Below are 10,305 nucleotides of genomic sequence, written 5' to 3' on the forward strand. Positions count from 1 at the left end.
TGAAAAAGAATCAAAGACGATTAAATGAATCTAAATCGTAAATGAGTTGCTATTTTAGTAAACTCAAACTAGAGTGAAAAGCATTTTAGTAGGAACATGTTTAAATCTCTTGTGCTAAGAAAAATAAATAACTTTTAAGCATAATTTTGTAACTGGAATAAATGTATGATAAAATGATTAAGTTAAGTATTAATGAAAAAGTAATTATTAGAGTTTATTAAATGGTATGTGATAAATTCAATGAAACTCTTGAAACGTATATGCAGTGATGAAATGTAACTTGAGTGCGAAATTTGCTTACTGGAAAAAATTAATTAAGTTGATTTCTTAAAATCCGTAAAAATTTGTTAATGATATGTGTTAATTACTACTAAGAGTAAATTGATTGCAAGTTTTTAAATTAAATTAGTTGGATGAAAATTGTAGACCTGATAATGTTTCGAAAAATTTGAGGTTTCAATTCCAGTCACTAATTGCGAAAAATTTCTAAGTTTAAAAATATCGGAAAAAAAGATAAAGTAAAAACAAGCGAGAAAATGATCAAACTCTAAAATATACTAAAAAAAAATCGAAATCACGAAAAAATAATCTAAGTCTGAAATGCTTGAAATTAGTTAAAGACTAAAAAGTTAAGAAAATAGTTAAAGACTGAAAATAATTGAAAAACGCTAAAATAGTGAAAAAAAAATCAAAGTGCTAAATGACAGGAAAAAACGTTAAAGTTCAAAATGTGTGAAAGAATATTTAAGTTAATTATTTCTTTGAAAATTTAACAAGTAAGAAAAAATATTTTGTTGTATGAAAGTCAAAAAAAAAAATTAGTTAAGAAAATTATTTCTTCGAAATTTTTACAAGTTAGAAAAAATATTTGTAAATTTGACAAAGAAAAAAGAAATTAGTTAAGAAAATTTAACAAGTTAGAAAAAATAAAAAGGATAAAGTTTGAAATGCATGAAAAAGAAAATCAAAGTTTAAAATATATTTCAAGTCCACAAAGCATTGAAATAAATCTAAAATCTCGAATGGGTTGTATTTAAATAAATCTTTACTTAAGTGAAAACTTTGTTATTATGAAAAATAATAATAATGATTATAGTTTCAATTATGAGCTGAAATTCAGTTAATGATATGCCATGATTAGTACTAAAGTGTAAATTAACTGATGGTTTTAAAATTAATTTAATTGTAATATTCGTTGTCATGGTACAGATTCACATTAAGACTGAAAGAGTAATGAAAAATATAGCATAGTGGTTAGCATACGTTTTTGCTAACTCAAAGTTTGGGTGTTCGATTCCCAACTTCAACACTCTGTAAAAATAAAAATAATTAAATTCGTAGAAATAAAAAAAATAAAAATAAACCTCTCAATAGATGGCGCCATGAACGTTAAACACCGCATAAGTTAAAGCATAGCAACAGGTGTTGCCAACCGAAAACTAAAAACTCTGGTTGTCATGACAACAAGTTCAAAATATTCTAAGTCCAAAAATGCGCGAAAAAAAAAAAAGCGCGCGAAAAAACCTCATCACCTTCTACGGGTTCTCGCGGTGGCCCCGGTTGTGGGGAGGGACGGCGTCGGGGGGAGGGGGAGGCGGCGCAACCCCAAGGTCGGAGGAAGTGGAGGTCGGAGGAAGATCGTGAGGGGGTGGGAGGGGCAGCCCAAGGTCATCCCCAAGGTCAGAGGGGGAGTGGGAGGGGGCTATGAGCCCTAGAGCCCCCTCCTGCCGCAGAACTCTCCTTTTCCCTCTACTGCCGTCGTTAATGGAGGCAATTGCAGCAGACAGACGATGTTACGAAGGATATGGTGATCGGGCTGAGAAGGGCAGGTTGGCCCTTACGTCAAATCGCAGATGAATACCAACATGGATACCTCCACGGTGCATCGGCTGTAGTGAAGTTGGTTGGAGCAAGGAGATGTGTGGCAAGAATGAGGGCCTGAGGCATGACAGCACGCGTAGATTGATGCATCCGCGGACAAGCGGTGACAATCCCGCAAGCCGCGTGTACCTCCTTTCTAATAATGCATGTGTTAAGACACCATGGATGTTCCTGTATCGACCGGTACCATTTCCCGTCGATTGGTTGCAAGTGGTCTGCACTCACGGCGTTCGTTGAGAAGGCTGCCATTAACACAACAACATAGACGTCAACGCTTGGAATGGTGCCGTACTGGAGCGACTTGGATGACGGAATGGCGGAACGTCGTTGGCGACTGAAAGAGGTAAAATCAAGATTGATCCACTTTCGTTGAGTATGACCTGTTCAATGAGACACCTGCCTTTTCCGTGCAACATGGAAATACAGATGCAATACACCAGACAGCTTGGTTATCACATCCAGAGACAGACTGCAGTTTCGTTCTTATTAGAACTCTTCAGTCTGGATCAGTGAATAACCGAGCCGGAGGCAGATGTCATCTTATTGAAGCTGAGAGCGCCAACAAACTGGTAGATAAAATAAATTTATCTCATCAGAGAGTGTCCGCGGCACGTTGCGGTTCGACTCGTGAATTGTAGGTAAGGGTATTTATCAGTATGTTACAGCTCCTAAGCTACCAGTTTGTTCGCGCTGTCAGCTTCAAAGAGATGACATCTGCCTCCCCAGGTTTAGTTATTCACTAATCCAGACTGAAGAGTTCTAATGAGAACGAAACTGCAGTCTTTGGATGTGATAGCTGGGCTGTCTAGTATCTTGCATGTGGTTTTGCCTCAGCCCTGGCTTTGGGGTAGTAACTTACTGCTAAAAATGGAAATGTTCTACCTCTTTGGCTACTTTTGTTAATCACCATAAGGTGGTGTATTCAAGCTTCAGAATTGTGGAATTTTTAGATATCATTCAAATTTTTGCTGTTGGAAGAAGTATTTGTTTCTTTAATGCTAGGCTAATTTTTGTTTTCAATTTCTGCAAACACTTGTCCAGTACATAAGGAGCAAAGTGACATTTTATTTCACTTGGCCCTGCAATCCTGTTGATGTAAAATCTTTCTGTTTTCTTTTTATAAAAATAGTGAGATGAAAGAATATTATGAGACCCTGCCGAAAGATTTTGCTGAAGAAAAGAAGTTCCACTTGCTGTTTGGAAAGTAAAGTTTACTGAAATAAAAGAAGAGTTTCCCTTAATTGACACCGTTTCAAAGAACAGTTCGGTAAGTAAAACATCTTGTTCTTTAATGATAATCGACTAGGATTTTGTTTAAATAGATATTTTAAATCCAAAAATTAATTTTTAAAACTATAATATGAAGAAATATCTCCCTGAATTATCTTTGCTTTCCCGCAAAGCTTAGTAGCGGGAAGCCGTCCGCTTCTTTTGACGGCGCACTTAAGGGATTAAAATATTGCAAATGCACCAGTAAACATTTTGTTTATATAATCATTAACAATTATTACTTTTTAATAAAATATCTGTGATGTCACGTGGGGAACATAATGACGACATTTTTGGGGAAATGGTCCCAAAGAATAGTAGCGTTGCGTTCAGTATGGTTATAAGAAGAATTGAATGAAAATCCGCCTAAACTGTTTTTTTCATCTTTAAAACATATTCCAAATATTGTTTGATGCATCATCCACTATATACTGAAAAAAAAGAAAAAAAAAATCCTAACGTGCAACTGTGTTACAATTCTAACGTAAGTAAGGTTTTTTTTTAAGTTTTAAAGCGCATAAAATTTTTATTTTTTACCAAACAAAGGAACAGAGAGATACATATGAGGCAGTAAGAAGCAAAGGGATGTAAGTGGACTTTTTCATGTTTTCAGCGAAACTGGTTTAAAGATAAGCTCTTAGGTAGGCTTTCATTTTTTTTTTTTTTTTTTCAAAATCATCCTGTACAGCAGCACCTACCAGGGCTACTAGCTCTTGCCCCGAGACAGAGGACAGGTTCACCTACCATTTGTACTAGTTATCTCCAAATTTTTAATTTTGCCAATTGCATCCCTTTGCTTCTCACTGCCTCATATGACTAGAAACGATTTAATAATAGTCTAGTTACTTTAAAAATAAAAAAATATATATCCGTAAGTGTCATACAAAAACAAAGAGGAAACATTCCTTCTTTAATCTTTAATGAAGTCTTTTCAGGTTGAGAGCTATTAATTTTTCTTTTAAAATTATTTAGCCATAGCAAAACTTCTAAAAATCTACCTTTGGATTTATTTTTACCCCTCAAAAGTAAGTACTTATTAGTAAAGACTTGGAAACAGGAACTATAAAATAAAACAAATGTATTTTCAAGCTCTAAGTGATCGACATAAATTTTCTCCCAAGCGATGTCTGGGGAAGCGAAAGGAAATAAAATAAATATATCGTTTTTAAATTCTTTTTCTTTTTGTTCTTGTTCATCCTCAAATGGAATTGCCTATAGCTCAGTCAATTTTTTAAAAATATATTGAACGGGAGTTTATTTCGGGTTTTTTTCTAGGTGTTCTCTTTTATAAGTAATGACAGCTATTTTCTTGTAAATTGTTCTATGTACTATACAGTTTCAAAAATAGAAGCAGAGAAATAGCTTCTTGTTCCACCTCCAAAAAGTATGTTTGCATTTTAGTTTCATTTCCTTAAAAATGGTAGAAATGTTTTGTTTTTTTAAAAAAAGTAAGAAATAGCTTTCTTGAAAGTTTTTATACAAAATGGTATTTGAAATACAATTGCTTCCGCGTCTTTCAAAAGGAAATTGAAAGACAGAATTTAAATTACAGCATTTTAAGCTCCTTGCCTTGTGGTATATGTTAAAGAAGAAAGCATGCAAGTACATATTGCTCAATTTACATTTATTTAAGAATGCAGCTATGCGAAAAAACGTGCAAAAAACGGAAATGTATAAAATTATTATTATTATTGCACTTTTTTAACGGAGACGAGAACAGGTGCATTCGAAGAAATGCTTGATATTGTCTACTTAAAATGTCAGTAAATGAAGTAGCTTATTAAAGGAGGAATACATAGAATGTGAAACGCAGACTTACAAAATAAATTGCATATACGTGTTTCTGGATCACAAAGAACTCCTTTTTAAATATACAAAGCTATGACCTTTTGAATGTCAGTAATCGAGAGAAGCGAGAAGTCGTTATGTATCTAAAACAGCTAATGTAGTTATTGGCCGTTGTTTTAATTGGAGCAGGTTGACATGAATTTACATAATGAAAAATTGTAATCACATAATATAATATGAGGAAATTATACTTTTCATTCATCTTGATTGGTTAATTGTTCTAATTTTTACTATTGGTTACATTTTCCCTTTTTGAGCAGTTAGATTATGCCTATCAGGATGAAGAAAAAGTACTCTTATAATCTACTAGTGGTACCCGCACGGCTTTGCCAGTAGTAGAAAATTAAAAGGTCTTTTGGTTCTCCTGTATATTTACAAATAATGTATGGTGAATTTCTCACCAATTGACTTGCCCATCTTACGGTTCCCCATTATGATAACTTAGTAATTTACTCGTCAACCTAAGATAATTTTGCTCGGGAAAATGTTCTTAAAATTGCAATAGAAAAAAAAAACAAAATCGAATTTTCGAAAAAATCACTTCGAGGTTCATACCCCCATGCTACAAACTAATTTTGTGCCAAATTTCATAAAAATCGGCAAAACGGTCTAGGCGCTATGAGCGTCACAGAGATCCTGACAAAGAGAGATCCAGACATCCAGACTTTTAGCTTTATTATTAATAAAGATAACAGAGACATTGAGATCTACTTGATCCTGATTGGGTTGTTTCCAATACCTTTCACTGGCTTCTAGTTAGATGTGTTTTTATGTAAAATACGCGTCTTTCATCTTTAACTTAGACTAGGCTTGAGGTTTTGGATGGAACTCAGTTTTAGTTATTTAAGCTTATTTATTGTGTTTTATCAAAAAGACTTAGATTTCAGTTGAAGCAAACAATCTTAACCCTTCAAGCGGCCGTGACGTAAAATTCCTTCACCCAGGGATGTATTGAAGAGCGGCCGTGTCGAAAAATTTGGCCTTGAATATTCTGCTTTGAGAACGGCTGCGGCGTAAAATTCTATGGAAGAATATTCATGGCGAAATTTTTCGACATGGCCGCTCTTCGATACATTGCTGGGTGAAGGAATTTTACGTCACGGCCGCTTGAAGGGTTAATAGTTACTCGGTTTTTATCTCCGCAGAGACTACTTCTCTTATTTTAGGTTGACTAAGAATATCTTGCCAGAACTTATTAAAAAAGTAGTATCTTAAAATTTGATACCTTTCACGAAAAATACGGTCAACTAGTTGTAAAAAAATAAGTCAAATAAAAGATTTCCCTAGTTAAAAACAAAAGATGAACGATTTCCTCAAAGGTCAAAATGCTGAAAATGCCTTTCCTTACAGGGAGTCAGATCTTTTCAGAAACCTAATAAGAAATTTCTAAAACTCCACCTTTTTCAGTTAAGCAAGAAAAGAATTACTATAACAAAAAAAAAACAAGTTACGGAGAACATTTTGCAATGTTTAATTGTTGAATAAACATTTACACATATGCGTACTAATTCACACTTTAATTTTTAAAAAAATCTTTATCTCGACCATGTTTGCAATCTTCAGTTCATACATACTGCGTAATAAGGATTCTGAGATCTTCTGAGTTCTAAGATGCAAGTTATTGCAACTGTGTCAGAAAAATATTTTCATCGCCTGTTTAGTTCCGGTTGCAATTCGATTGTTTCATTTGCAATTTAAAATAAGCAGTCCATTTTTTTGAGCAATCACAAATTGCTTATGGCTTTCATTTGACTGTTTTGATGTCCTATGATTTTATTTCCCCCCCCCCCGCCTCCAACTGCAGCACCACCGTCGACCGGCCTCACGATGCTGCTCCTCTGTGCACACATACACACACACACACCTACTCACACATACACACATACACACACTCATGCCTGCACACAGACACAAACACACACGCCTACACACACACATATACATACATACACACACATATACATACATACACACACATATACATACATACACACACATACATACACACACATACACACACACACACTCATGTCAGCACACAGACACAAACACACGCCTACACACACATACACACACACACACACACACACACACACATATACACACGCCTACATACACAGACACACTCGTGATTGTGAAAGACATAATTTGAATTCAAGATGTCAAAATTCAAATTATTTTTTTTTATTAATTTTGTTTTTTTAATGGCCGACTAAAGTTAAAGAAACAAAGCACATTATGTCTTTTCCCCGGCTGAGTTACCTAAAATATCGTTTGTCCATTTCGTATTTAAAAATTTGGTATCACATATTTTCACATTGATGCCACGTTAAATTACAGGCAAAGGCATTATTGAAAATTAATTTTTAGAGACTGTTGACGTTGTTTAGGAATTCTTGTGTTTATCGTAAACATTGATGTTATTGAGGAAGTGTTGATAACATTCTAATAAGGGTTTTTGGGAACCGTTATTTAAATTTTGTTGAGAATTTTTATGCAATGTTCAATTAATATAGAAACTGCAGCCCTAAATCAAATGGTAACGTTAGGGACTGCTAAAGACATTTAGGAAGTGCTGACCTCATTCCATTTAGGATTTTTAGAGACTGAAGACTTTCCATCCGACAGACATGACAGCCCATGCCTGACATAATAGAGACCTACTGTGGAAATTTTAAGGAGTGATGTCCTTACTAATAAAAAGCTTTCCAGGGACTGTTCTTTACTCAGATCTGCAGTTTTAACTTATTTTCTCCTCATTTAGTTTGAACAGTTGTTAAAATAATAAAAGTACCAACTATTTTATGATGGGTTTTTTAATCGTTTTCACAACTTATTGTAACCCATTCCCAGTGAATAAGTCCAAAATAATAAATATCATACAAGTTTAAAAAAATCAAAATTCGTTTTTTTTTACGAATTTTAGCTAATTAATTAATATTAATGCAAATGACAATAAAAATTTTAAAATTTTTCAGCCAAGTCGCTTTTTTCAGCCAAGTTTCCTTTTTTTTGCATTTATAAGAAGTGTTTGTAATATATTTTCCCTTGAACTAGATTATTAAATTGTTTGTTTCTTTCACTGCAATGAATAAACTTATCCACATGGTTAAAAAAATAAAAGAAAAAAAACCAGCCGAAATAACCGTTTCCATAGTAACACGTGATGGATGATTTTGATTTCAAGCAAGCATTCAAAAAAAAAAATGATGCCTGCGCCATTAAACCTTTCTCGCAAAATATTTTTCTTTTAAACCCTAAAATGATTTACAAGCCCATCTTTAATTTTTTTTTTCTTCGGCGTTGCAACTTGGAAGTTTACCAAAAACTGCTTTTTCACACCTACATTAATTTCTTCTCTTGCGCTGTTTCTTAAGAAATTAATAAGGCGAAGAAAAAAGCTGAAATAAATGCAAAAATGTTGACAAATACAATTGAATATCTTATTTTGGGCAAGAAAAGCTTTTGAAAATAAAAGAAGGAAGATATTTTTAATAATTCATTTACTTATTTGTAACTCATTAAGTTTTTTAACAAGCCAATTAGAAGAGTTTTGTTTTTTATTTTACATTTTCCATGCATTTTTATATTTATGTTAAAGAAAAGCAATTTTTTTAGATTAATTTCTAGAACGTGTTAAGACGTAGGAATGTTAATTAAAAAATTAGATTTTTTTTTCTTTGGCACAGGCATCGTTATGTGCTGCATTTATAATGCGTCTATTTTCTACGGATATTACCTACTAGCAAAAATACCCGGCGTTGCCTGGGTCAGTAATAATTATGAGAAAAAATCGTTACTTGCTTTTGTTTTCTGGTTTAAGTGAAAGAATTTAAAACACATCTTTTTGACGTGATTAAAAATCGAGTTTCTTCCTTACCTATAAAACTAAAATAGCAATAAGTATAAAGAACAAAATAGTATTGATTTAGAAACGAAAGCACTATATTTAAGCATATACAAATTTCCAAAACATAAAATTAATCTTCTCATGTTTAAAAAGATTAATCTGTTGATACTATTTTTTTTTTAACATGGAGTCTAAAACCTTCTCTGTATTGCTATTGAAGTACGAAGTTTAAAAATATATATATAGCCCCGCTCGTAATCCCCTTATACTTGCTTTAGTTATTTTGGGAAATTTCAATCATTGTGGGCTCTTAGTGCGATTTTACCGAATTAGCAAGAATTGTTTTGGGATACCTTCGATGATGCTCCCTCCTTCTTTCCTTACTTTGTAAAACGATATGACATTAATGATATATCATATCGATACGATATGATGTAATATGATATTTCGTTACAGAGATATTATCGCCAGGTGCTGAGATACTTTTTATCACCATAAAATGGCGCTAAAGAGTTTCATCCGAAATGTTTCCAAAATAAGTAGTAAAATTTGGCGATTGTTTGAAATTGTGCAAAGAGGAAAAATAATGGAAGTGTTTGTGCTGTTTATGCATTTGCCTAATTTAGTTGCTGGATTACTTAACACAGTAAAAAAAGTTTTTTAAAGAGTCTTTGATTGGCGATATTTTGTTTACATGGTGAAAGCTGAGAAACAATATGACGTAGTCTTCGGCTTCAAAAACAGCGACATTGAAAAAAACTGCCAAATGCATCAGCTACGGAAATCTTTCTGCAAAAGTTTTGGCGATCTGCTGGTTGATTGGATAATGAGTAAGTGCTCAATCAGCATAAATAATAATAAAAACCATTAATTACATTAAAGTACCGTTTAAATGGAAAATGATAAGCCAAATCATATATTATTTGCCAATCTTGTGCAAAATTCTTACTTCAAGATTTGACTTGAGAAAAGCCTTGAACAGTCACGAAAAGCAAAGATAGTCAACAATACAACAATTGTGGCTATCGACAGGGAGTTGAGATGATACACTAAATACTGTATTGAGTTTAGGAAAGCCTTCGAACATGGAACTAAAAAGTTCATAACTCATATTTTATTCTATTTAGAAATTTCGAATAGGTTCCTTCTTCAGCAGAAAAATCAGAGCTTTCGATGGACATATAATGTAAATATGTGCAAGTATTTTTTCATCCCTATATTAGAGAATTTATACAAAAATTGTGTTTTATTGCCCCCCTAAGGGGGTTTTGCCCCCCATAACGGGACGAAAACTACCCTATGTGTTATTCTGATGCATAAGCTATATTATTGTAAAGTTTCATCAAAATCCGTTCAGTAGTTTTTGCGTGAAAGAGTAACAAACATCCATACATCCATACAGACAAACTTTCGCATATATAATATTAGTAAGATTACAATTCAGTATCTATTGAATA

This window comes from Uloborus diversus, chromosome 7 (genome assembly GCF_026930045.1).
Source record: "Uloborus diversus isolate 005 chromosome 7, Udiv.v.3.1, whole genome shotgun sequence".
NCBI classification, from domain to species: Eukaryota; Metazoa; Arthropoda; class Arachnida; order Araneae; family Uloboridae; genus Uloborus; species Uloborus diversus.